This window comes from Gossypium hirsutum, chromosome A05 (genome assembly GCF_007990345.1).
Source record: "Gossypium hirsutum isolate 1008001.06 chromosome A05, Gossypium_hirsutum_v2.1, whole genome shotgun sequence".
NCBI lineage: Eukaryota > Viridiplantae > Streptophyta > Magnoliopsida > Malvales > Malvaceae > Gossypium > Gossypium hirsutum.
This window is the reverse complement of record NC_053428.1, coordinates 63,142,851-63,168,163: the sequence shown is the minus strand read 5'-3', so window position 1 is coordinate 63,168,163 and position 25,313 is coordinate 63,142,851.

Below are 25,313 nucleotides of genomic sequence, written 5' to 3'. Positions count from 1 at the left end.
TTAATACACCATTTTTCAACTAGCTACATAAGCAAACATATAACTATCACAAATTATGCCAAAACATAAGGCCATATATATATAATCACATTATCACTTATCAAACACATAATTCAAGCCAACTTAAATTGCCATACACACCACCATTTACAAACCAAATCTCATAGCTAATGTCATAACCCAAAACATACCAAGTTGACACTAGCTTATACATGCCATATACCATATATACAAAGCTTCAAAGGTACCAACAAGTTGATCGATAGTGTGATGACATTTCCCGATGATTCCTGAGTCTGAGCTATCTTCTATAGTTTATAAAATAGGGAAAGAACACACAAAGTAAGCTTTAAAAGCTTAGTAAGTCATATACAAATAAATTATCACCTGAATCAATATCATTTCCATCAATAGGCAACCACGAATAAACATTTATAAGATTACAAATCTCCCTCATTGTACACATATTTAATATTATAATTGAATTCATCAAATACTTCTCTTTCATTACTTGTATGAATCTGGTACGTACTTGAGTCATTTAACTCATTCACACATTCTTTCTTGACTAAACTTTTCCCATTGAACCATTCAAAATCTTTAAGGATACTTGGAAATCACATAGAGCTCATACAATGCCATATCCTATATATGGTCTTACATGTTATCACATATCGATGCCACTGTCCTAGACAGGGTCTTACACGAAATCAAATAACGATGCTAATGTCCCAGACATGGTCTTACACATAATCTCAATGCAATGCCAATGTCTCAGATGTGGTCTTACATGTAATCACATCTCGATAACCTAATGTCTTGACATTCGTATCCTATACTATGCCGAAGGTTCGTACGGGACTTTCGGATATTGTAACTTCGTCAATTCTTGCTCGTATTTGCTCGTTTAACATTCATAGCAATTCAATGATAATGAAACATATATAATTCAATTCAAAGACATTTATTTGCATATGAACTTACCTCGTATATACACTAAGCGGATCAGATAGACTACTCGACAACTTTTGATTTCCCCCGATCTAAATCTGATTTCTTTCATTCTTGATCTATATACATTCAAAATTAACTCGTTTATTCATTGATTCCTTCAATTTAATCCACAAACACATACACTTAGCCCCTAAAGTTCCACATTTATTCAATTTAGTCCCTATTTCATAAATACACAAAATTCACAAAATTCAATGAGACCTATACTTTGCCGAATTACCCATATGTCCTTAATAGCCCATATCTTTCATTTATTTACTCTTTTAACCCCAAATTTTCATCTTTTCACAAATTAATCCCTAGTTTGTATTTTCTCTAAAAATCACTTAACAAAACATATTAATCTATCATTTATCTTCAATTTTTCATCATCAACATTCGAAAACATCAAGCTACCATCAATGGAAACTCAAAATTTCATCAACCAAATAAAAAATTCAGGTACGGGCTAGCTAGAACATGCAGCAACGATTACAAAAACATAAAAATCATCAAAAATTGAGCCAAAATCGTACCTTAATCAAGCTAGGAGTGTGCCGAAATTTTTAAATCTTCAAACCCTATCATTTTCCTTTGATTTTCGATTGGATATTGATAAAATGAAGCTAATTTTTTTGTTTTGTTTTATTAATAATGTCATTATTAACCAATTTACAATTTTAACCTTAATTAAAACTATTTTAAAAACATTCATTTAATGGCTATTTATGTCAAATTCCATGATCAATGGTCTAATTACACCATAAGGACCTTTCATTTAGAAAGCCATAGTAATTAGACACTCTTAACTTATAGCATGCTACTTTTGCATTTTATGCGATTTAGTCTTTTTATCAAATTGAGTTATTAAATGATAAAATTAGCTCATGAAATTTTCACACATATATAATCACATGCTGTAAAGACATAAAATAATATTAAAAATATATTTTTCCACCTCAAATTTGTGTTTCTGAAACAACTGTTCTGATGTAATGCCCTAAGTTGTGGGTGCTCATCTTTTGTGTGTTGTATAACTCAATTGCATGCTTGTCTCAATGGTTAAGTGTCCTGGGGAGCATCTGAGAAGTCTTGGGTTCAAGCCTGAGCAATTACAAAAAGCTTTGTTTTTTTAAGAATAACACTTGCCTTTGGTTGGTAATCTTTTAAATTTTTGTAAGTAAAGGTTGTCTTAAAGAGCCTATTGGTCTAGTGGTAAGTGGCGTGTGGGGTGTACCTTGGGGTCTGAGGTTTGAGCAGTGGCAGGGTGGAAGGAGTGTTATATTTTTGCTACAAGTGCTAGAAAGGTATCCTAAGTTGACCGAAATTGTAATGCTAGTTGGAGTTTGAATAGGTAGTTGAGTAAAATAAGGAGGAGTGATTTTTGGAGAGTGATAAGGGGAGGAAAAAGTGGTGTTTGAGGTGTAGTGGTGTTGTGCCAATATTGAATTATTTTGGGGAGAGTTTCGGCTGAAGTGGGATCGGTTGGAAGTCAAGTGTGGGAGTGCCAAATTGGGAGTTCCCTTTGGTAAAAATTGGCTTTAGCTTCCCTTTTTCTGTTGGTTTCAATTTTGGCTATTGTTTTTGATGCGGTTTCCTTGACTGTTAAGGTCGAATAGTACTAGTTCTTTCAGGGCTATTCTCCTTATTATTTTATGACCTTATGTTTCTTTTCAGACCTCTTACTTCAGAGTTACTGATTTATTTTCTAACCTCTTACTTCGAAGTTACTGATTTCTATTTCCCCTTTCTCTTTTGGCATTTCTCTCTTGCTTAATCGATTGCTACTTTTCTTTTCTGTCTCTTCGACAATCGGTTGTGCTTTTAAGGCCTATTACCTTGCCATTTCTCCTCTTCTTTTCCTTCGATTTTCTGCTCTCTCTTCAGCCCTTCTCTTCTCATTAGTGGGTGACCGAATACTGTTGGGTAAGTTGCGATTTGTCTCTACTCTTTCGGCATATTTACTCTTTTCCTTAGATACTGATTTTATTCTCTTTTCTCTTTGGTCATGATGTCTTGTTTCGAGTTTTAGTGTTACACATAGAGTGAAGGAGTTTGTTAGGATTCTAGAAGCAATCAAAATCTTCCTCTCATCTGTCGTTCTAAGGTAACGCTATTCGTTGGTTTTTATTGAACTAAGGAACATTGGTTTGGGGTTCTTTGGTGTTGACCGAATATTCCTTTCCATTGTTGAGAATTGTGTTTTCATTGGATTGATATGCGTTGTTCAACCCTCGTATATAAGCAACATGTATAATGGATTCTTTTACCATGCAAATAATCACTATGGTGTCCCTTACCAACTTTCGTCAGTGTTCTAAGCAGGCTTAAACCATGCTTGTGCAAGCAAGGAGATAGTAAGTAATCTATTGGAACAAGTTCGATTAAGGTTTCTTTAACACTTGTGTTAGGTATTTAATCGAAGATTCTATTGTAATAGGTTGGAGTACACGTGGGCTAATTCACTCGTTTTCGCAACCAGGTGTGTAATCACACAGCTATTCACATAGGTCGGCAAAAGCTAGAAATGTCCGACTGTTGACGCTAGATAAGCATACTCTTGTTTGTGTAGTCAGCTGAATACACGAAACGTGGGCATTTGATCATGGAGGCCACCATGGTTGATTTTAGGGACTTAGGCCAATTGTGGCCACACTGGGCCGAAATGGGTCGTGTAGGCCCCGCACGAGGAAAATCACCTGGGCATATAAAGACTTTGGGCTAGGTTATGTAGTTCGTATGGCCAAGGCCACTATTTGGACTTATTGGGCCACACGAGCGTGTGGGCACTCATGGGTCGTGTTATGGGCTTTGGGCCTATTTCCACTATTTAACTATTAGAGTTACACAAGTCGTCCGAGACGACTGTGGACCAACTGTAGCATCGGTAAGGACATTTAGACCCCGTACTGATGAAATGAATATTATACCTCTAAGAGGTAAAATGATCGATATACCCCTATGATATTTTTGGTTGTATTCAAGCATGACATTTTGTATACACGTGTTATATTATGACATGACATGATGCATAGGGGTGGGATTGATATTTTTAGAGGAAGTGTACTGTACTGGCAGCTCTGCTGTGAATACTGTTTAGTGCTGCAACCGGTGCTATATTCTGGAGTGAAGGGATAGGTGGGTCGATTTTATCCCCACATGGAGTATAGGGCTGGACGGAGTGGAGTGTAGAGGATGGATGGGTAGGATCTCTATTTACATATCTGATACTGTGCTGAATTGGGCTAAGGCCCACCCTAATACTGTTACTGTAATGGGCTAAGGCCCACACTAATATTGCCACAGATATGGGCTTAGGCCCAGACTGTTTTGCATTGCATCATCTACTATTTGATACATAGGAATTACACCTGAGTTTTCATAACTCACTCTTTTGCTTATCTGTGCAGGTAATCCTTAGGCGAGTTAGTGCTACAAGGGACTCAAAAATTGCCACACTACTGTTTACGCTTTCGTATTTGGCTTTTAAGTAAAAGTAGTGTATTTGGGTAATTTTATGTAATAAGGTCACTTTAAGTTTTTATTTTTATTTAGGGATTTATTAATTTTGGTTTATGTCCGTTAGCAGTAGGGTTTGAGTTTTAAAAAGATAAATGTTTTCAACTACCGCGCTACGCAATTTGTTTTAAAAGCTTCCACTTCAAACACTATTTTTAAAGTATAATAACAATTTAATATGACACATGTTTTACTAAACCAACCTACGATTTAACAATAAATAAGATAGGATAATTACTTTTAAAGATCGCAGCGAAATTTTAATACAAAATGGACTTTACAATGAAACTACGCTTACACGCTAATGTGACATCGTAGATTTGGCCATAACGTATAGGTCGAGTTTGGGGTGTTACATTTAGTGGTATCAAAGCGAGGTTACAAAATTCGACTGTGGATTTGGATTTTTTTAAAATGTAAATTTCCAAAAAAACTGTTTCAAAAGGTTGAAAAGTATTTTTGAGGTGTTATTTTTGAATGTGTGGTCTATTGAGTCTCCAGCGCCAATTTAGTAAGTCCTTTAAAAACTACTGCTTGTTTAATACTGAGACTACTGTAAGCAATAGACTATACCGAAATACTTTGCTTTAACGTAAATTGAAACTGTAGTGAAACTACGATATGTGAAAACAGAATTCTAGATTACTGATAATATTCTTCTCATAAAATATCTTCTAATAAACACTAGAACTGTAAAACTGATGTATAAAACTATTCATACAGATTAAGCGTAACTCGATAATGAGCACCAGAGGTACTCGTGAAAGGGGTACAAGAGGCCGCAGAGGAGGCCGTGGAGGTGCTCAGGCTGCATCGTCAGCGTCGGGCCATACCTAACAATGAAGCTAGAGAGGCACCATCTTCACCTGTAACTGAAACTAGGTATCACGATTGTGCAGCTGCAGACGACGTACTGTCCCAAGCTATGTTGCAAATTTTGGAAAGGGTCGCTGGGCCCAATATTGGTACTGTGGGCCTTGGGTCAATGACGGAACGACTCGAGTCTAATGGGGCTGAGATTTTTAGGGGTATCGCTAGAGTTGCCCCTAATGTGCATAAATATTGGATTAAGGCCACTGAGAGAATCATGAACGACCTCGACTGCACCCCTGAGCAGAAACTAAAAGGTGCGATGTATTTGCTACGAGATGAAGCTTATCAATAGTAGCTTACAGTTAAAGAGGGTACTCATCCTGACCAGTTGACTTGGGAGTTGTTCAAAACTACATTCCAAGGAAAATATATGGGCGCTAGTTATGTGGACGCCCGGAAGAGAGAGTTTTTTAATCTAACCCAAGGGGATAAGTCAGTAGCAGAATATGAGTCTGAGTTTCTGCGACTTAGCTGCTATGCGTGTGGGATGGTGGAAACAAAATATGAGCGTTGTGTTAGCTTTAAGGAAAACCTCAGAGGTGATCTACAAGTTTTGATTGCTCCACAGAGGGAGCGAGATTTTGCTATGTTGGTGGAGAAGGAAAAAATCGCTGAGGATGTGAAGCGCTCTGAGTACCAGAATCGTGAGACGGACAGGGGTAGGAGTAAGAGGGTTTGGAAGCCCTCAAGTTCAGTTGGGAGACCTAAGGAAAAGGCTAGTGTTAATGGGCCAGTCAGACCTATTGTTGCTTTTGGGTCGCAGTCTTGTGCTATTTGTGGAAAACGCCATCAGGGCGAGTGTTGGGTGTAGATGGGGGCATGTTTGAGGTGTGGGTCTTTGGAGCATTGCATCAGAGATTGTTCACGTAGGCTCGATCAGATGCAAGCTACCAGTATGGGTACTGTTCAGCCAGCGAGAGGGATTCAACAACCATTGAGAGGCCGTGGTTAGGCCAGAGGTGGAAATGGTATGGGCCGTGGTCGTAAAGCACTAGGAAAAGGTGCTAGTCGTGCTGAGCCAAGGCAACCGGTACTAGATTATGCTGCACGTTGCCAAGAGGATGGAGACAGCTTAGATGTTGTTACAGATACGTTCTTTATTCATAATATACTTATATTGCATTGATTAATGTTAGGTCTGCGTACTCATATGTAGCATGTACTGTATCTGAGACTTTGGGGGTGATGGTTGAAAATACTACAAGTGATGTTACTGTGTTGAGTCCATTAGGGCAGTCAGTGAGAGTAAATAAATTGTTTAAGGATATACCTTTGGAGTTTCAAGGAATTGTCTTTTTAGCAGATTTAATGGAACTTCCTTTTGGAGAATTGAACTTGATATTGGGCATGGACTAGTTGGTTAAGCATCAAGTGAATTTGGATTGTGCTGCGAAGTGGGTGGTACTGAAAACTAAAAAGGGTGATGAGTTAGTTGTGATTGGGGAGCAACGGAATTATCTTTCGAATGTGATTTCTGCACTCAGAGCTGAGAAGTTGGTTCGTAAGGGTTATGAGGCGTATCTATCCTATATCAGTACTTTGAGTTCTGAGGTTTTGTTTGTTAAAAATATCAGAATAGTTAAGGATTTTCCAGATGTCTTTCTCGATGAGCTACCTGGGTTACCTCCAAACCATGAAGCTAAGTTTAAGATTGAGCTCCTATCGGGTACAGCTCCGGTGTCCAATGCCACTTATAGAATGGCACAAAATAAGCTTGAAGAACTTAAAGCATAGATTCAAGAGTTACTGGATCAAGGGTTCATTCGTCCTAGTGTGTCTCCGTGTGGAGTTTTGGTGTTATTTGTGAAAAAGGACAGAAACATGCGTATGTGCATCGACTATCGGAAGCTAAATAAATTGACTGTTAAGAATAAGCACCGTTTACCGAGGATTGATGATCTATTTGATCAGTTTCATAGAGTTTAAGTTTTCTCTAAGAAAGATCTTCGATCTGGGTACCATCAACTGAAGGTCAAAGAGATTGATGTTTACAAGACAATGTTTAGGACTCGTTATGGTCATTATGAGTTCCTAGTGATGCCGTTTGGACTGACGAATGTACCAACAGCTTTTATGGATTTGATGAACTGAGTGTTGCAACCCTATCTAGATCAGTTTATAATGGTGTTTATAGGTGACATTCTGGTGTATTTGAGGACTGAGGATGAACACCATGCACATCTCTGAGTTGTTCTACAGATTTTGAGGGAGAAACAATTATACGCTAAATTCAGTATGTGTGAATTTTGGCTACGAAAGGTAAATTTTCTAGGTCATGTGGTATCTGCTGAGGGAATTAGGGTTGATCCTTGAAAAATTGAAGCTCTTCTGGATGGGAAGCAGCCTAAGTCGATATTTGAGATTCAAAGTTTTCTCGGTTTGGCTGGGTATTATAGACAGTTTGTAGAGGGATTTTCATTGATTGTTGCACCTCTGACTAAGTTGTTGCGTAAAGGTGTACCGTTTGACTAGACTGATAAGCAACAAGAAAGTTTTGATAAGCTTAAGAAGGTTCTGATTGAGGCCCCTGTCTTGATTCAGCCAGAATCTAGGAAAGAGTTTATTGTCTACAGTGATGCATCACACATTGGTTTGGGTTGTGTGTTGATGCAAGAAGGTAAGGTAGTGGCGTATGCGTCTCGCCAGCTTAAGACGCATGAGGCGAACTATCTGACACATGACTTGGAACTAGTCGCGGTGGTATTGATACTGAAATTTAGAGGCACTATTTGTACGGCGAGAACTGTATCATTTACACGAATCACAAGAGCCTCAAGTATCTCTTCACTCAAAAGAAGCCAAACCTTAGGCAACGTAGATGGATTAAGCTGCTTAAAGATTATTACTGTTCGACTGAATACCATCCGAGTAAGGCTAATGTAGTAGTTGATACACTGAGCCGTAGGGCTATTATTGATTTGAACGTGATGTTTGCTCGTCTCATCTTATTCAACGATGGTAGTCTACTGGCCGAACTTTAAGTTAAATTGAGGTGGATTGTACAAAATAAGGGTAAGCAGTTGGAGGATGAGTCACTAGGTTCTCGAATCAGACAGATAGAGAGTGGAGAAGTTTCAAAATTTGGACTGAATAGTGAAGGGGTACTGTGTTTCTGTGGGAGAGTTTGTATACCAAAGGTTATTGATTTGAGGCAGTCTATACTATAAGAGGTGCATAGTAGTCCTTATGCTATGCATCCTGGCAGAACTAAAATGTATCAAGACCTTTAGGAGTTATATTGGTGGCTAGGTCTTAAACGTGAACTTATTGATTTTGTGAGTAATTGTCTGACTTGTTAGCAGGTTAAGGCGGAGCATCAATTGCCTTCAGGGTTGCTTCAGCTAGTTAAGATTCCGCTTTGGAAGTGGGAGAGAGTAACTATGGACTTTGTTAGTAGGCTGCCCTTAACGCCTACTAAGAAGGATTTAGTATGGGTCATTGTGGATCGATTGACTAAATCTTCCCATTTCATACCTGTTCATACTGATTACTCGCTACAGAAACTTGTTAAATGTATCTATGATAGTGTGACTGCATGGGGTACCAATTTTTATAATATTTGATAGAGATCCTCGCTTCACATCTCGGTTCTGGAAGAAGTTACATGAAGCATTGGGTACAAGGTTGGACTTCAGTACTGCGTTCCATCCTCAGACAGATGATCAGTTAGAGAGGGTGATTTAGATACTGAAGGACATGTTTAGGAGTTGTGTGATTGACTTCCAGGGTAGTTGGGAGGATTAGTTGCCATTAGCAGAGTTTGCGTACAATAATTGCTGCCAGTCCAGCATACAGATGGAACCTTACGAGGCATTGTATGGTTGTAAGTGTCGAGCTCCTACATGTTAGACTGAGTTGGGTGAGTGGCGTGTTTTGGGTCCTGAATTGATTTCTGATACTGAAGATAAAGTTAGATTGATTTGAGATCGACTGAAGGCGGCATCCGATAGGAAGAAGTCATATATGGATCTGAAGTGTAAAGAGATTGAGTATTCTGTTGTGGACTTGGTGTTTCTTAAGGTGTCACCATGGAAAAAAGTATTGAGATTTGGTCTGAAGGGTAAGTTAAGCCCTAGGTTCATTGGGCCTTATCGTATATTAAAGCATGTGAGACCGATTGCCTACTAGCTTGAGTTGCCTTTGGAGTTAGGCCGGATTCATAATGTGTTTCACGTCTCTATGTAGAGGCGATATCGCTCTAATCTTGTACATATTGTCTCGACTGAGGAGGTTGAGGTTAGGCCTGATCTGACTTTTGAGGAGGAGCCAGTTCAAATTTTAGACCGTGATGTGAAGGTTCTGAGGAGGAAGTCTATTCCACTGGTTAAGGTCCTATGGTGAAATCACAGTTCTACAGAAGCCACGTGGGAACCCGAGGAGGTGATGCGACAATAATACCCTCATCTATTTTCATCAGGTAAATTTCAAGGCTAAAATTTCTTTTAGGAGGTAGAGTTGTAACGCCCCAAGTTGTGGGTACTCATCTTTTGTGTGTTGTATAACTCAATTGCATGCTTGTGTCAATGATTAAGTGTCCTGGGGAGCACCTGAGAAGTCTTGGGTTCAAGCCTAAGCAATTGCAAAAACTTTGTTCTTTTAAGAATAACCCTTTCCTATTGTTGGTAATCTTTTAAATTTTTGTGAGTAAAGGTTGTCATAAAGAGCCTATTGGTCTTGTGCTAAGTGGCGTGTGGGGTGTGGCTTGGGGTCTGAAGTTCGAGAAGTGGTAGGGTGGAAGGAGTGTTATATTTTTGCTACAAGTGATAGGGAGGTATCCTAAGTTGACCGAAATTGTGATGCTAGTGGGAGTTTGAATGGATGGTTGAGTAGAATAAGATGGAGTGATTTTAGGAGACTGATAAGGGAAGGAAAAAGTGGTGTTTGAGGTGTAGTATTGTTGTGCCAAAATTGAATTCTTGTTGGGGAGAGTTTTTGCTGAGGTGAGATAGGTTGGAGAGTCAAGTGTGGGAGTGCCGAATTGGGAGTTCTCTTTGGCAAAAATCGGCTTTAGCTTCCCTTTTTCTGTTGGTGTCGATTTTGGCTATTGTTTTCTATGCGGTTTCCTTGACTGTTAAGGTCAAATAGTGCTAGTTCTTTTGGGGCTATTCTCCTCAGTTTTTTGCAACCTTATGTTTCTTTTCTGACCTCTTACTTCAGAGTTACTGATTTCTGTTTCCCCTTTCTCTTTTGGCATCTTCTCTCCTGCTTAACTGATTGCTACTTTTCTTTTCCGTCTCTTCCATAATTGGTTGTGCTCTTAAGGCCGATTACCTTGCCATTTCTCATCTTATTTTCCTTTTCTTTTCTGCTCTCTCTTCAATCCTTCTCTTTTCACTGGTAGGTGACCGAATACTGTTGGGTAAGTCGCAATTTGTCTTTGCTCTTCCGGCATATTTACTCTTTTCCTTAGATATCAATTTTCGTCTCTTTTCTCTTTGGTCATGGTATTTTGTTTCAGGTTTTAGTGTTACACATGGAGTGAAAGAGTTCACTAGGATTCCAGAAGCGATCGAAATCTTCCTCTCGTCTGTAGTCATAAAGGTAATGCTATTCATTGGTTTTTATTGAACTAAGGCACGTTGGTTTGGGGTTCTTTGGTCTTGGCCGAATATTCCTTTCCATTGTTGAGAATTGTGTTTTCATTGGATTGATATGCATTGTTCAACCCTCGTGTATTAATAACATGTATAATCGATTCTTTTACCATCTAGATAATCGCCAAGGTGTCTGTTATCAACTGTCGTCAACGTTCTAAGCAGGCTTAAACCACGCTTGTGCAAGCAAGGCGATAGTAAGTAATCTGTTTAAATAAGTTTGATTAAGATTTCTTTAACGCTTGTGTTAGGTATTTATCTGAAGATTCTATTGTAATAGGTTGGAGTGCACATGGGCTAATTCGCTCGTTTTCGCAACCAGATGTGTAATCACACAGCTATTAGCATAGGTCAGCAAAAGCCGAAAATGTACGACTGTTGTCGCTACATGAGCATACGCTCGCTCGTGTAGTCAGCTGAATGCATGAAACATGGGCATTCGATCGTTGAGGCCACCATGATCAATTTCATGGGCTTAGGCTAATTGTGGCTAGAGGTGTTCATGTGCCGGGCTGGGCCGGGTTCGGGTCGGGCTCAACTAAAAAATCATGCCCATTTATTGGGCTCGGGCTGAGCAGGGCCCAAAAAATGGGGCTAAAATTTTGCCCAAGCCCGAGTCATATAAAAATACTAAAACCCAGGCCCGGCTCGGCCCGGCCGTATTATTTTTATATTATTTTTAAATATATATAATACATCAAAAATACTAAAAACATCAAAATAAATATTTCTCATCAAATTGAAAATAAATTTTAAAAAATATGTAGACTTAAATTACACTAAGATGAATGCAACTTAATAAGCAAATGCTTCTAAAGTAATAAAAAAAATTAACAAATGCCTTTAAAATAATAAGAAAATTAACAATAAAATAAATTTTATATAATACCCAAACAATAGCAACAAAATAATAGCAACATAATAGTAAAATTGTAGCGAAATAGGGAGAAAATAACAAGAAAATAACATTAAAAAATAAAAAGAAATGCATTTTTTTGTCCTTTAGTGAATTCGGGCCGGGCCGAGCTGGGCCCGGGTTAAAAATACCTTACCCGAGGCCCAGCCCTATTTTTTAAACAGGCCTTATTTTTTTCCAAGCCCATTTTTCGGGCCTATATTTTTGCTTAAACCCTCCCACATTTCGGGCGGGCCTTCGGGTCGAGCCAGGTAGCCTGGACCATGCACACCTCTAATTGTGGCCACGTTGGGCCAAAGTTGGTTATGTAGGCCCCACGGGGTCGTGGGCCCCGCACAGGTGAAACCACCTGGACATATGAAGACTTTGGGCCAGGCTATGTAGTTCGCACGGCCAAGGCCACTATTTGGACTTATTGGGCCACACGAGCGTGTGGGCCCTCATGGGCCTTGTTATGGGCTTTGGGCCCACTTTCATTGTTTAACTGTTAGGGTTGCACGATTCGCCCGAGATGACTGTGGACCTACTGTAGGGTCAGTAAGGACATTTACACCCCGTACTGATGAAATGATTGTTATACCCCTAAGAGGTAAAATAACCGAGATACCCCTATGATATTTTTGGTTGTATTCGAGCATGACATTTTGCATACACCGATTATATTATGACATAACATGATGCATGGGGGTGGGATTGATATTTTTGGAGGAAATGTACTGTATTGGCAGCTCTGCTGCAAATTTTGTTTAGTGCCACAACTGGTGCTATATTCTGGAGTGTAGGGATGGGTGGGTCGATTTTATCCCTACATGAAGTGTAGGGCTGGACAGAGTGGAGTGTAGAGGATGGATGGGTAGGATCTCTGTTTGCATCTCTGATACTGTGCTGAATTGGGCTAAGGCCCACCTTGATACTATTACTGTAATGGGCTAAGGCCCATACTGATATTGCCACAGATATGGGCTTAGGCCCAGACTGTTTTGCGCTGCATCATCTATTGTTTAATACATAGGGATTACACACTGAGTTTTCGTAACTCACCCTTTTGCTTATCTGTGCAGGTCATCCTTAGGTGGGTTTGTGCTGCGAGGGACTTGGCAATGGCCACACCACTGTTTACACTATTGTATTTGATTTTTAAGTAAAAGTAGTTTATTTGGGTAATTTTATGTAATAAGGTTGTGCTTTAAGTTTTTATTTTTATTTAGGGATTTATTAATGTTGGTTATGTCCGTTAGTAGTAGGGCTCAGGTTTTCAAAAGACAAATGTTTTCAACTACCACGCTACACAATTTGTTTTAAAAGCTTCACCGTCAAACACTGTTTTTAAAGTATAATAACAATTTAATATGACACATGTTTTGCTAAACTAACCTATGATTTAACAATAAACAAGAGAGGATAACTACTCTTAAAGATTGCAACGGAGTTTTAATACAAAACAGACTTTACAAAGAAACTATGCTTTTCAAAATACACTCCAATCTGACATCGCAGATTCGACCATAATGTTTAGGCCGGGTTTGGGGTGTTACATCTTATTTAGCTAAAATTGGGTTGTTGCATTCTACATTCATTTCAAGCATATAAGTAACATTCTCATCGTTTATCCTTTATTATCTTTCGGGCATTATCATTTAATTTAAACATTATATGTAATCATTTCACATATTTATGACATTTATACAATTTACTTAAAAACAATCAATGCAAGCATGTAAATAAACACAATTTAGTTACACGAACTTACCTCGACAATGTTCGTGTACGTAAAATCTACTAATCCGAGATTGTCCTTTTTCCTTGTTCTAGCTCCGAATTTGGTCTATCTGGATCTATAAGAGTAAAGTTTACATCAATTTCTCATATTTCATACACATTTAGACTCAATTTACATCTTAGGCAAAATTACCATTTTGGCCTTAACTTTTCCATAAATTCCCATTTCGTACCTAGGCTAGCAAAATAAAATTTGTGCAATTTACTCCCTATTCCAAGCCTAACCAAAATCACATTAAAAATTTTACAGCACATGTATTCATAAAAATTCAACATTTTTCTTCAATTTCACAACTTTACATTTTAGTCCCTAAATCATGTTTTCATCAAAAATCACTTTGTAAAAGTTGTTATCTATCAACAACCTTTCATTTTCAACCATAAATTTCTAATTTTCAGCATATACATCCGTGACCCATTTTCCATACTTTGATAACTTATCAAATTGATCCCCCAAATAGATAGATTAAGTTATCTCAATTTCAAAAATATCAAAATTACTAAAAACCGGCCAAGGAAACTTACCCAATTTGGCCATGAATTCTTCTCTCCCTCTTAGGGATTCTATGTATTATTTTGGGGAAGAAGATGATAAAAATGATTTTTTATTTCTATTTAATAATTTATCATCTTTTAATAATTTTGATTTCCAATTTAGTCCTTAGCCTTTTTATAATTTTCCATGGCTGAATAATCCAAAAATATCTACTAACTTTTCATTAATGGTCTAATTACCATATAAGGACCTCAAGTTTTGAATTCCATAGCTATTTAATCCTTCTAGCTACTAGAATTCAGCTTTTGCATTTTATGAGATTTGGTCCTTCTCATAATTAAGCATATAATCGATCAAATTTTCTTATCAAAATTTTCACATGACGTTTCTATCATATTATGAACCATATAATGAAATAAAAATAAATTTTATTTTTGGCTCGGATTTGTGGTCCTAAAATCACTGTTCCGATTTCACCGAAATTTGGGCTATTATACCCATATTTTCCAGAATTATCTCAAGTTCTTGAACCCCTTCTAATTAGATTTTAATTATGTCTTAATTAGGGAAAATCAATCTTGATCAATCGACAACTCATATCTAACAATTTGAAAAGCGTATGTGTTGTTGATTGTAAACTAGTATATAGATTCAATTTAGATATTGGGGAGATATTGTTAATTGATTAAATAAAGAATTTTAATCATGGATTATCCGGTGATTTTATAATATTAATTTTTTTAGGTTCCGACTTAAATGCCACAAATCAATAGTGAAGCCAAAAGACGTTCGTGCATACGATTTGCATCAAATCAGTGTAAGAAACCTAACTAGTTTGGATATAAAAAATAGTTATAATTGTTATGGTTGGATTGAGCCCATAAGAGGCGGTTTGGGGGCTATTTAAGAGGCATATTGATTGATTTTAATACTTATTTTTAATTTAGATTAATTTTAAAACTTAATAGAGAAACCACAAGATATATAAGTGTGCTGCAGAAGAGCATAAAATAAGGTGTGAGTCCTAACTCAAAGACTTGAATGTTAATAATGATTTTAATGATATAATTTGTAACACCTCTAGACCATATCTGTCTCCGAATTAGGGTTACGAGGCATTACCGGTCAAAGCACAATTTCAAAGCATTCATATATATATAATCATTCAAGTCAAACTCATTTATAAATAAAATATAATTAATTCTCCTTTCAGTACATAGATCAATTTATACCTAGCATATATAGATCACAACAAATTTCAACTTATTACTAACAGCACATAATGCATTTAATTACACAGCTTTATCAAATACCAACATGGTTAAATATACTTCCATTACCACCTATGTAATTATACATATAGCCACCAAAATTACATATACATTCTTATAACCCAATAAGCCAAAAAACACATCTTCAATCATTGCATGTACGACTTAGGTAATAATCAATTTGAATTTTGCATGCTTTACACTTTACCACAAATTGAAACAACCACACGATATTATTCACACATTTCCATAAAATTCATTTAGAGTATTAATTATTAAAAGAAAACTATACATACCTACTTTAGTCATTAAATTACACGCAATTGGCCTTAGTGAATTTTAACCATTTCATGCACACACCACCAAGAAATACACCGTTTAAATATACTAGTTAATGTGTCCAAAATTTTGTATTCAATAACAAAATAATAGTCAATGCTCTGACATCTTAAATTATTGATCACTTAATGTCACTCATGGTCTAACTTTAGCAGCAAATTCTTAATAACTACATTTAAGCATACAATCATATTACATAATTTAATAAGTAGTTACATATGTGTATTTGGTACATTATACCTTGGCCAGACATAATATTAATGCACATGTACATGATAAGCAGTTTACACTAAAAAAAAATCGATCACACTTAAGATTGAAAACTTACTAAACAATTGACCAAATATTCATGAAACACATGCATTACATAATTTTTCCATCTCAACTAATTAACATACCAAATGCATATTGTACTATTTTCCTTCATAGCTGAATCTTCTATTTGAAATCATATACATATCTCAAAACTTTCATCATCAATTACCTACGAACATGCTCATTAAATATTTTGACTATGATCTTACCATACCAAGTTCAAAAATAATTAGCAAGCTATTCCCAGACATATAGTGCTTACCACATATATTATACCTTCATGGCACACAACTTAGTAACCAAAATTAATATAAACCTTAACTAACATAACCAAATTCTAATATAATAACTTAGCCATTTTCACATGGCTTAGATTACACATAACTAAAAATCCAACTTACAAAAGCACACTCTAGCCTATACATGCCATAATTCGAGTTTGAATATTAAAATACCAAAGATGTAGATAGTGTGATAGACTTTGCTGACGATCCCTGAGCTTGTAACTCGAATCTAAAATCTATAAAACAAAGACAAATATACACACGATAAGCTATTTAAGCTTAGTAAGTCATAAGTAAACAAACAAACCGATAACATAATCAACTTATTTTAACCAACCAAATTACAATATCAATATCAAGCTTATTCTTAACTTTCAACTTCAATAATAATATACCTGAACACATATATCCATTACCTTGGCTGAATGTTCACAAGATTAAGTCATCAAATCATTGTTCAATTTTCGAAGCCAATTTATCAATATAAAACCTAATATACATACCTTTGTATAAATAAGCTTTTAAATCAAGATAAAATTTATATACACACATTAACTAAGTAACCAAATATGCAAGATCATTATATATATATGCAAAAATAAAATCACACCACAAGGGTCATCCTTCTTGCCCATAAGGCCGAATACACATGACATATTTACACATATACTTTTCATTCATGTCACACATGCTTGTAACTAATATCATAACACTCACTTACCTTGATGCAAATAAATACTAAAGTAATACCTACCTGGTCACTTATCTAATTTTACATATTTGTTCCCCACTTATCGATGCCCGATGAACCATTCGAAATTGGGTAGGACACTCAGATAATCACACATGTATTGCCAACGTCCCAGACGTGGTCTTACATGTAATCACATATCGATGCCACTGTCCCAGATAGGGTCTTACTCGTACACATATATCAAAATCACAAATTGATGCCATGGTCTTACTCGCACACATATATCAGGATCCTATGTCATGACATATGTATCCTAACTATTCTTAAGGTTCATACGGGGCTTTCGGACGTCGTAACTCAGTCGAAACGAACTCGGAATGTAGTAACTAAGCGTATTCATATTCGGCCATAGTATATATAATTTCATACATTTCATTACAGCCGGCATATTTAATATTAAACTACAATTAAACATGTCTATTTGCTTATAAACTTACCTTGGACGATACAAAACAGAACAGGGCAGCTAGTCGACAACTTTCGTTTTCCCCCGATCCAAATCTGATTTCTTTGGTTCTTGATCTAAACATATTCAAATTAAGCTCATTCAAACATATTTTCATTCAATTTAGTCCAAAAAAACATAAATGGGCAAAATACCATTTTACCCCTAACATTTACACTTTTTACAATTTAGTCCCTATTGCACAAAACACAAAATATTCAAAATTTCAAGGTACCCATGTTTGGCTGAATATTCCTAGTGTTCATACAAGCTCATATATTTCATTTATTTCACATTTTAATCCCTCAAATTATTATTTTTTTAATTTAGTCCTAATTACTCAAAATCATCAAAAACTCCAATACAAGATATGTTAATCTAAAACATATCTTTCATATTTCATCATCAAACAATGAAAATCACAAGCTATCAAAAATGACATAACTTAAAATATTCATCAAAATCAAAAATTAAAGCGTGGGTTTTGTAGTACTCGAAGCAACGATCTCAAAAACGTAAAAATTATGAAAAATCGAGCTAGAACTTACCTTGAATTAAGCTTGAAAGAGCCAAACCCTAGGTTTCTTTTCTCTTTTCTTTTGTTTTAATGTTTCGGTCATGGAAATAATAATATGAACATGGTTTCTTATTATATGTTTTATTATATAGTTATTATTACTTATTTTACTATTATAACCTTAGTTATAAAATTCTAAAATCATATATAACATACCCATCCTCTTTACTTAATATTGGGCTAATTGCAACATAAAAGGCTTCCATTTAAAAAGCCAAGTGCAATTCAGCCTCTTTTAGAAATAACCACCTAATTTTCATTTTACGCTATTAAGTCCTTTTATTTAATCGAACACTCAAACGTCAAAATTAAATCAAGAAAATTTCACAGACATAAATTCACACTAAATAAACACAGAAAATAAATTTAAAATATTTTTCTGATTTAGATTCTTGGTCCCAAAACCATCGTTTCGATTAGGGTCTAAATCGAGCTCTTACATAATTGATGATTTAGCTTGTTGATCGGGCTTGGCTAAATATCTAAGTAATTAAAATTTTAAGTGGCCGAACCAAGTACATTTCCAGCCCTAACTGTTTGGCATGTTAGCAAAGTTGCTACTTTGATTGAATGATCGCATGATTGATATTCTTCTGAAAGGTTAGTTAATTTGATGTATGTATAGGATGATTCTAAATGCATGATATATTTGTATGAGTCATTTGCTATGTAATGTTTGAAAGACTATTATACATGCTTACAGAAAAGTTTGTAAGAACACATGGAATTGTTATTTGTTAAATGATACCACCTTAATGGTAAATTGAAATTTGGATCAATGATCCTATTCACTGAAAGTATTTGATAATTCGAAGGCATGCTAAACATGCCAATAAATTGTGAAAGTACTTTAATTATGACTATGTATGAGATTGTATGGCATATTGCATGTGCATTGGGGTGGGTTATTATTGTGGATGACAGAGGAGTTCCATGGAGATTTGGTGGCATATTAAGTCTGCATTCATTCATAGTCAGTGCACTACATCGAAGATTCGAGAGGATTTGGCGATTATATCCTATTTATTCGTTATTTAGCAGATTTTCTAGAATTATATTAATTCGGTGGTTTTACCACATTGAGCTTTGCTGGCATTTGTTGGAGTTTGGCAGATAGGTTTTGAGGAACTCATGGTGTGTAGTGGATGGCTGGGGTAGGAAATTCAATTTGCACTATAATATGATATTGACTCATTACATTGTTATTAATTTTGTTGATTGTGATTTATGATTCTACATGTGAATGCCTAAACATTTTTTTAATGCCTTGTTGTTTAGAATAACATTGAGCTAGTTAGCTCAGCCCATTACTTCAAACTACTTAGTTAATGATCAAAATTAGGACCAAACTTGGCATACGGACGTACGACTAAATTTGTGCTCAATTTCAAGCTATTATTTCTTTTATTCAAAATTCCCTAAGTTTATTTGGTTTTTGGACTTTAAAGCAATTTAAACTGTAGTTTGGGACTGTTTCTATTTTGAGCATTTTTCATGCATTCATAGCTTCACAGATGAGAATGATTTATTATTATATACTTAAATTGGATTAAGCATGTAACAACCCATTTTTAGTCAAATAAGAACAGTGGTTTTGGAATAACAAATCTAAGGTTGGAATATTTATTTTATTATTACTTTAATGTTTATAGCATGATTGTGTGATTGTGTGAAAATTTTGTTAAGAATTTTTATCGTTTGAATGGTCAATTTGATAAAAAGGACCAAATCGCGTAAAGAGTAAAACTTGAGTTCTAATACCTAAAGGTGTCTAATAGCTGTAGAACCTTACAGAGAAGGTCTTTTTATTGTAATTAAACCATTAATAGCATGAGTGGACTTATATGGACATATATTAAGCTATTTTTATGATTATTAATTAAGGTTAAAAATGTAAATTAATAAATAAAGGTTTGTAACGCCCCACATCTTAAGTGATTAAATTTGTGCGTTATGTTGCATAATTGCTTGCTTGCTTTAACGGTTAAGTGTCCTAAGAAGTGTGGAAAGTCCTTGGTTCAAACCTTGGTTCTAGCAAAATTTTGTTTTAATTGATTAAAACCCTGGCTGCTAGATAGTGGGTTCTTAAATAATCGTGGGTAAAATATGGCATAAAAGCTTGCTGGTCTAGGTGATAAGTGGCATGTCACCTATGTCTGGGATCTGGGTTTGAGTCTTGGATTTAACAATGGATTTTATTTTGCAACAAGTGCTGTAGAAGTGTCCTAGGTTGGCCAAAAATGAGGTGTTTGATTGGAGTTTGAATGGGTGGTTGAGGAGATTATGGTGGAGAGATTCGAGGAGAGAGTTAAGGGAGGAAAAAGTGGAATTTGAGGTGTGGTAAAGTTGTGTAACACCCCTATCCTGTAACCATCTCCGGAATAGGTAAGGGGCATTACTAGACAGACTAAACATTACAGATCAATACAAAATCACAGATATCACATAATATTAATGCAAAAGCAAAATCAATAATTCATTCTTTATAGAGGTCTCTAAGACCTAAGACATACTTTTAGAAAAGGTCGGTACTAAACCGAACACATCCAGCATTTTTAGAACTTAGAAAAATTTTTCAATTCTGTTGAGGTCACACGGCCGTTTGACCAGGTCGTGCCAAAACAGAGTATATATACTGACTTTTACACATAGCCAACAGACACAGCCGTGTGTCATGCCCGTGTGATACTTAGTTGGCTATTGACTTAAGCCCATGGCCATATGACACGCCCATATGTCTTAACTGTGTGATCTTAAGAGGTTACTGCTTTGCATACACGGCCACAAGGCACGCCCGTGCTCTTTGACCGTATGGCACAATGCAGGCTTGGTTTAAGCCAATTTGCCACCCCTTTTTGGGTCATTCCTACAAGCAATATTAAACTACATTTACACCAAAATTTTCAGCCAATTCCATGCTCAAAACATGCTTCATTATATCTAAATCATCATTATTCAATAACCTATTCAAATCCATACCAAAACACATTAAAAATCTTATTATAACAACATGCCAAAATGCTCATTTTATAGCTCACTTATGGTTCCTACTAACTCATGTTTAAACTTATCATTTCTTCAACTTGGCATATTTCAAATTGACTACTACATACAAGGCCATATAACCATTACAAGCATACACAATTTGGCATCACAAACCATTTACCAAAACTAAGCACAAACATACCATTTACTAGCCAATTCTCATGGCATAACATATATACATATCAAAGCTCAAATACATAAACATTCTAGCCTATACATGACATACTTTAAAATATTTACACTTTAAAATGTACCAAAATGAGTTCAATAGTGTGGTGACAATCCTCGACTATCCCCGAGCCTTCAGTAGCTATGATAACTATAAGACAGACAGAAATCACACAGAGTAAGCTACAAAGAGCTTAATAAACCAAATACATTTGTTTTAACTATTAAAGCATTTAAAGTACAAATCAACAGCAAGAATTCATAGCCATTTCATAGAATAGTTCATGAGCCTAACCATGCTCATTTGCTTGTATACATGTCATGTTTCATTTCCATGATTTCATACATACTTCGCATTCATTATATCACAGAAACAGAGTCTTTCATATTCAGAAATTTAGTACAATAAAAACGTACCTGTATAAATTATACATTTCATATATTCATTCCCATATCTCGTACTCTATCATTAGATGGTTCAGAAACGACAATGCTGACGTCCCAGACGTGATCTTACATGTATTTCAGTATCGATGCCTCTGTCCCAGACAAGGTCTTACACGAAATCAGATACGATGCCTGTATCCCAGACATAGTCTTACATGTAAATCTCAAATCGAGGCCTGTGTCCCAGACACGGTCTTACACGATAGCTCAGATCTATGTCAACGTTCCTTTAGAACATACAGAGCTTTTCAGATACTAGCATATTATCGAAATTTACTCTAAATTTATTCATCAAGCTCTCAAGGCCGTCCAATACAGATTACAGTTTGTATGCACATAATTTAGTCAATTTGACACGTAATTGTAATTTGACTTACATTTTACGAATTTCGGATGGAAACGAGTCAATTATTCAACTATTTTAGACTTCCCTGGATCTAAGTCTGATTTTTTTGTTCTTGATCTAATACAATTCAAACTCAACCATTCAATTATTAATTTCATTCAAAATAATCAATGAACACATATTTAGGGCACTTTGCATTTTAGCCCTTACATTTTCACACTTTGACAATTTAGTCCATTTTTCACAAAATCAAAAATATGCAAAATTCACCAAGACTATAGCTTGGCCTAATATACATAGCTTCCATAAAAGCCCAAATAACATATTTAATTCACAATTTAGTCCTCTAAAACCTCATTTTCACAAATTAGCCCAAATAGCTCTATTCCATAAAAAATTCAAGAACAAAGTATGATAATCTCACATATATCTTTCATAATCCATATAAAAACATTACAAAGCTCATATAATCATCAATGGCACATTTCAAAATCTTCAACAGAAACAGAAATTCAAAAATGGGTTTTGAAGAACACGAAGCAACGATCACAGAAACATAGAAATTATAAAAACTCGAGCAAAATAAACTCACCTAATTAATCATGCAATAGCCGAATATCATAAAGCTTTAATGGCTGTTTCTTTTCTCTATAATCAGTGGAAGATGATGAGAACATAAACATGCAATGGCCTTTATTTTATTAAATTTAACTTATTACACCAATTACCATATTGCCCTTTAGTTATTAACATTAAAATTCACCTACCATATGTCCATCAATGTCCATTACCCTTATCAATGGCATAATTACCATGCAAGGACCCTTATTTTAAAAGCCAAGGCCAATTAACCCCATTAACAATTAGCATACAACTTTTGCATTTGACGCGATTTAATCATTTATCATAATTAAGCATAGAAACAGACAAATTAAATCACAGAAACTTCGCAGATATAAATTCACATATCACAGAAATAGAAAATAATATAAAAATATTTTTCAAAATCGATTACGTGGTCTCAAAACCACTATTCCAACTAGGGTCTAAATCAGATAGTTACAAGTCGTGCCAACATTGGGAAGTAGGCATAGGGATTTTCGACTAAAGTAGATGTTCTCTGGAGGTTTCGATATTGTCTACTTTTTGGAGTTCTTTTCTCTCCTTTCTTTTGTGAGGTTTGGCAACTTGTGGTTCTTTTCATTCTGTTACAAACGCCAAGTGGTGGTTTCGAGTACCTTCTGGATTTGGTAGCTTTCGATTTTACTCTTCTCTCCAACCCTTTTATTCACAGATTTTCCTCTCCATCACACTTTTCCCAAATGATTTATTCCTTCTTGGCCGAATACCTATTACCTTCTTATCTCTCAAACTCTTTCGGTTTTAGCCTGGACTGACCGATTCTGTTCTTCTTTCTTCTTCATTCCTCCTCTAGTTGGCCGAATATTAATTTTTCACTTACCCTATTTGTGCTAACTTTTCCTTTTGCTTCTTCTTTGTCGATCTTGGTGGTATGTGCTACTATTTAGATTTTGTTTTCATCCCTTTCTCTTCCTACCATATTTATAGTTCTCATCTAACACCTTCTTTTTTGGTCGACTATTGCTAGGGGTGTGATTGTGCTAGTTCTACATTTGTTGTAGCGGCGATCTTTTTGGGGATAGTGGACCGATTACTTCCTTCCCTTAGTTTCAATTTTACAGTTTCGGTAAGTGGTGGTGCACTTGGTTCAATTTATGTGTGTATACTGGGTTAGTTATTAAGTTCGTTTGGAACACAGGTAATCTCTAAAGGAGTTCATAATCAGTCTCATGTATCGGTTTAAGGGTGGAATCTTCATTAGTTCGGCAAAGGCAAGTATTAGTGAAAGCTTTGTGATAAGTAAGGGGATGATGTTAACCCTATTTTTATTGATTAATAGAGTATTTTGATTGAATTTAGGCTTTGGGATCGTGGACTACTCGCGCATCTTCGTTTAAGGTGTGTAATCACACTACTAATCATAAATCGGCAAAGGCCGAAAAACATGACTAGTGTCGTTACACAAGCTTGCGCTCGCTCGTGCGGTGAATCAAAAGTACAAAACATGGGTGTTCGATCGTAGCGGCCACCATGAGCGATTTCATGGGCTCAGGCGTTTTGGTCATGTTGGGCCGAAATGGGTCGTGCGGGCTCTACGGGCTCGTGGGCCATACATGGGTAAACCACACGGACGTGTGGAGATTAATTGGCCAGGTTGTGTAGTTTCTATGGCCAAGGCCATTTCTCAACTTATTGGGCCACACGGGCGTGTGGGCCCACGTGGGCCATATTATGGGGTTTGGCCCTATAACAGCCCAAAAATCCCGAAATCCAAAAATCCAAAAATCTTGAATTTTTCTTTTTGTGCTTAATAATTTCGGCTAACTGCTAATTACGCAAAGGCAGATCTTGGTCAAGGTTTGAGTTTGAATTAACGGGTAGAAGAAATTATAAGTTAATTATTAAAAGAATCAGGGTTGGCAAGTAGTTTGACTTTTAAATAAAGATAGGGGAAAATAGCAGCAAAAAAGACTTGTAGAAGAGTGGCCAAGTGACACCACTTAGAGTGTAGGGAGGTGGCGTTAATAGCTAGCAAAGAGGTCCAAGGTTCGAATAATAGCTTAGTGTTTTTGGAAGTTTAAATTTGGCCTTCTAAAAGGTTGGAAGTGGCGTGGAAATTGTAACACCCCGAACCCAAGACCGTCACCGGAGTCGAACACGAGGTGTTAACAAACTTTAAAAATTTTTCAGACACTGCCAATCCGCGTAATAATCGTTTTAAAAATCATATCTTGAGTTCAGAAACTCGGAATCCAGTTCCGTAAATTTTCCCTGAAACTAGACTCATATGTCCATCTACATAGTTTTTTCTAGAATTTTTGGTCGGGCTAATTAGTACAGTTTATTAGTCAAAGTCTCCCATGTTACAGGGATCGACTACCCTGACCTTTGCGCATTACGACTTGGATATCTCCCTGTACAGGGCTTCAATCCTGATTCCGTTTGTTTCTATAGAAAATAGACTCAGAGAGGAATCTATAAATATATGGATTGACTCCTAATTGTCTCTGGTTAATTTATAATGAATTTCCAAAGTCGGAACAGGAAATCCAGAAACCGTTCTGGCCCTG